Here is a 4281-nt window from a genome sequence, read left to right as displayed (position 1 = left end):
CTGCAGTCATCTAAATGTGCAACATTTTAAATAGACCCATTTACTCACTCCCCTTTCCTGAATTACTTGCAACCTCTATCTCATTTCCAAACCTTTCAGCAAGTGACATTGACAATGAAATACTGCACGGTAGAGGCATGTAAATTACCATCAACTTCATCAAGTCCACTGGCATATGTGACCACAGAATATTTTCATGATCAATTAAGATTAAGTGAGGACCAACATTGTACATTTATTCTATACATCTCCCCATTATGTGCTTGAATAAGAGTTCTTGGGGAATTTATTTTTACCATTGTCTAGTTATTTTGAATGTATGGATAATTAAAAGGCGAAAGAGCTCTAAAGATTCCAAGTGTCTATTTAAAAGCTGTTAAAATGAAAAACGAAATGGAGGACACCCACAATAATTCTTGGACTCCTGGAGATCCTAAGACATGCTACAAAAATAGGTCTTTATTCTTAGGAAAATATAGTCAGAGCTAGCTTCCTTATGCTATACATAAAATCTTAACATCAGAGGCAGTACAGATAGTACAGATAGTTTTTGAACTGATCTCCAAACAAGCACAAACCCACTATATGTTGAAAAGAACAGGTAATTTGAGGTTTTTGGCAAAAGACAGTACTTCACACATCTAATCCAAATCAAAGAGCCTGCAGACAGTTTTCAGGGAAATGAAAGGAATGAAATAAATATAAATTCTATGGATAAATAAATGTAAAAGACAATTTAAATAAGCTAACAGAACTATTATTTTTTAAATAAAAATACTAGTCAGGTACAAGCTTTTGTTTCTCAATGCCAGACTTCTAAATGTTTATCAGACTACTGTTAATATCATTAAAACTCTAATCTTAGACCAGAGCATTAGTTATAATACTGTTTTGCATTTGTAAAAAAGATTTTTTTTCCAACTGAATGCTTCAAGTCCTGAAAAAATATTTTAGGTATATTACTGAAGGCAGACTGTGGTGCTAACAGAACTTGTATCTCATGTACTTTAAAAAGGAACAGACCAAAAAGTCCACCTACTAATTTGCCCACAGTTAAAAAATCTTTGAACATTGGTTTATAATCAGCATCTTTAAAAAAGTAGTGGCATGCCCTATTGAGTGGTATGATTACTGAGTAATTAATACTATATACCATCCCCAAAAGTCTGTTCATTTTATATATTGTTTAATTTTTCGTTTTATACCTGCCACTGAATTCCTATAGTAAGATTAAAAAAAATTTTTGATATATATCATTGGGGAGAAAATGGCCATGGTGGGTATTCTTGGAAGTTTTAGGAACCTGAGCAATCATTTACTCTAGGATTATCTCCCTCTCCTATGTGCATGAAGTCCTTCTACACTTTTTAATTTCTCCCCTTAAACAGTACATGTCTAAAACAAGGTGATCTTCTGCCTTTTCTGATCAACAGTGACTTTTGGCATAGTAGTCAAAAAAGCTGTTCTGAACGTGACAATTTTGCCCACCTAGCATGATGTTCACCCTGCTATTAAATAAGTTTTTTCAATTATTTTATATACAAGTGAATACCCAAGATCACCCCATCAATCCATTTGTTATTCATATTTTATGAGGAAAATATATTTTGTTAAATCTGACTTGGAGTAATTGGTAAATTTCTCAAGATGCAGCAACTGCCATCATGAGTGTGCAACCGCTTTTTGTGCTCAATCTCTCCTTCATTTCTGAAATCTGATTCAGTTGCAATGGCTGAAAAATCTTTCATGAAAAGTATGTCTGGGATAATATATTCAACACAATTTTCTCACAAAGCAACTTTCTGAAAACTGATTAAAAGAGATGATCACTTTTGATCGCCAAGTAGTCTGCAGAAACAAAATCTTGCGTCTGTTTTGGTTAGGTAACTCAAGTTATTTAACAATCAGAATGCTTTAAGGATACATTTTTCACCCCAAGGAAGGGACTTGACTCTTAGATTTAAGACCCGTTCCTTGACAAAATGTACAAAATTTCTTTAACTTGTCATCTGTCCATTCTTTGAAGCTGTCAAAGCCAAGAACCCATAAACAAATCACAAATAGCAATAACCTACATTAGTTAACATTCCCCTTTTAACATGTTGACATTTTTACTAAAGGATTAGTTATTTTGCATTTCCATTTCTCATATCCCATGACATTCCATATAAATTGCATTATTGCTTTATAGGCCACACAACATTCAAAAGTATGTTTATATGCATTGCCTGTTTTCCTTGATTTCTGATAAGAGTTTGATACTGATTTTACTACAGAAATTTAAGTTTGAAAATACCAGTTAGTATTTCTTCTCAACTTAATTTTTCACATCACTAATCACTACATGCATATTTAGCTCTGATTATATTGCTCAAAAACTGCACCCATTATCAGAACAGTGCAAATGATATTTAATTTTTAAATTATAATGGCTTGAATTCAAAGTTATTCAAATGAACACTGTCAAGTAATTTCACTTGAGTGTGTACATTTCATCACCACTGTTTACATTACCCATCAATTCTTCCCAAGTTCTTTTTATCAGTTTTCCCTCCCAAATCCCCAAACTAAGAATGCCAAATAGTCTTAGACACCCACAGTTCCGTATTTTAATGTTTTAAGAACACATTTGTGAACTCACAAAAATGTTCATCTTTCAACTTTGAAAAGTAGTTCTTACTTAAGCCAAACAAACCCGTCCTAAAATCCCAACAAATAATTCTGAGAATTAACTTAAACACCTTGACAGTGTCCCTTAAAAAGGGTATGACAGTAAAGTGCCAATAGGCATGGCAATGACCTCTTTGATGGGATCATTTAACTCCTTGGAACTGGGAAATGCCAGCACCAAGGATTACACTGAGATTCAATTTTACTGAAGGCTACATTTAGTTTACCCACTTTCCACAACCTATTATACTCATTATATGTTAGAATGAAATGTAAATGTTTTGTGTAGCCCTCAAACTTACACTAAGATTTGAGAGAGATGTACTTTAAAAAAGCACGGGGTAATATATAAAATCAGTGGCAGAAAGTTTCATTAAGCACCAGGAACTAATTTTTGTCACCCCATACTCATTTTGTAGTTAAGTTTCAATAACCGGCAAGGCACATTTACATATATTCCAATGAATACTTATTGACAAATTTTAAATTACACTCTATGTCCCAGCTATCCCAGTAACTGACATACAACATACTAAAATGGTTTATTAAGGTAACATAAAAAAAAAACCAATTAATGTGAAACATACAAGCTATTGGCAACCACTATTCTAAAATTATGTAAGTACAAATAAACATACTGAAATGTGTGCAATTCTAAGTTTTTAAACCAGAATATTTCTATACTAACACACATTTATATTAATGACACATAAAAAAAATAAAAACTTTATTACAAAAATAAGTTACACTCGCCTCCAGCTTACAGTATAAAACAATTTTATTTGCAGGAATGCAAAATGATTGTTTGCCATGAGCATTTTGAACATATGACATTTCTAATTTTCTTGTTAAATTTGCATTTACTGGGGGAACTGGTGTGTATAAAACCTTAATTAAGTATAATAAGCTCTGATCTTCATTGTGGTGCCTATTGGGTATGTGATATAACTGCAGTATCCCTTTGGGAAAGGGGAAAAGGGACTTCTTTATACCAAGTCCTAATTAAACTATAATTTCACTTTTGACTTTAAGCTATCAATTTAGGACTTGACAAAAAAATTTTTGAGGGTGATTCAATAGAGGATGCTTCACCACTGAACACTCACTGTCATCAAGGTGCTTTAGAAAATTAAAAACATAGCACAAATGATTGTACTCTATTCTACAAGTTATCATGACCTGCATAAAGAAATGGAAAGCTGATTCACATTTTTACAGTGATCAGCAATAAGAAATGCACTAATGAAACATACCTTTTACCTAAAAAGCTAAACTACAGCCATATACTAACTCTATGATTTATGAAAAAACTTCAAAATATCCAAATGTCAGGCTTTGCTGTACAACTGTCAGTTTTAGTCTGACTTTTTATAAAGGGACACTGCAGTATTTAGTACAAGTTCGGATGCACTTTTTTTTTGAACATCTGATGTCTTACAAAAGTAACATCTTGCTAAACTATTATACATCCAAATAACTACAATATCTGAAGAAGCAAGGCTGCTTTTTCAGCCACAAAATACGACAAAAGCAAGGCCTGTTATGATGGTCATGAGGAAGTCTTACAAGCCTCTGAAACTAAAGGCAACTAAGAATGTTACATTTGGTATA

General features: G+C 32.7%; 1 protein-coding gene across 5 annotated transcripts in view; it reads right to left on the bottom strand.

Moving 5' to 3' along the window:
* Positions 1–441: 441 nt before the first annotated feature.
* The window catches only part of SYNCRIP (synaptotagmin binding cytoplasmic RNA interacting protein), a 28551-nt gene continuing 24711 nt past the window's right edge, over positions 442–4281 (bottom strand). For all 5 annotated transcript variants that reach the window (XM_011364870.2, XM_011364873.2, XM_023533407.1 and 2 more), the window contains one exon: positions 442–4281. This exon is cut by the window's right edge. The gene's annotated coding sequence lies outside the window, so the exon portion shown is untranslated.

Source organism: Pteropus vampyrus, unplaced genomic scaffold (genome assembly GCF_000151845.1).
Source record: "Pteropus vampyrus isolate Shadow unplaced genomic scaffold, Pvam_2.0 Scaffold102, whole genome shotgun sequence".
Lineage (NCBI taxonomy): Eukaryota > Metazoa > Chordata > Mammalia > Chiroptera > Pteropodidae > Pteropus > Pteropus vampyrus.
The sequence above is the reverse complement of the archived record's forward strand: the minus strand, read 5'-3'. Positions and strand labels throughout refer to the sequence as shown.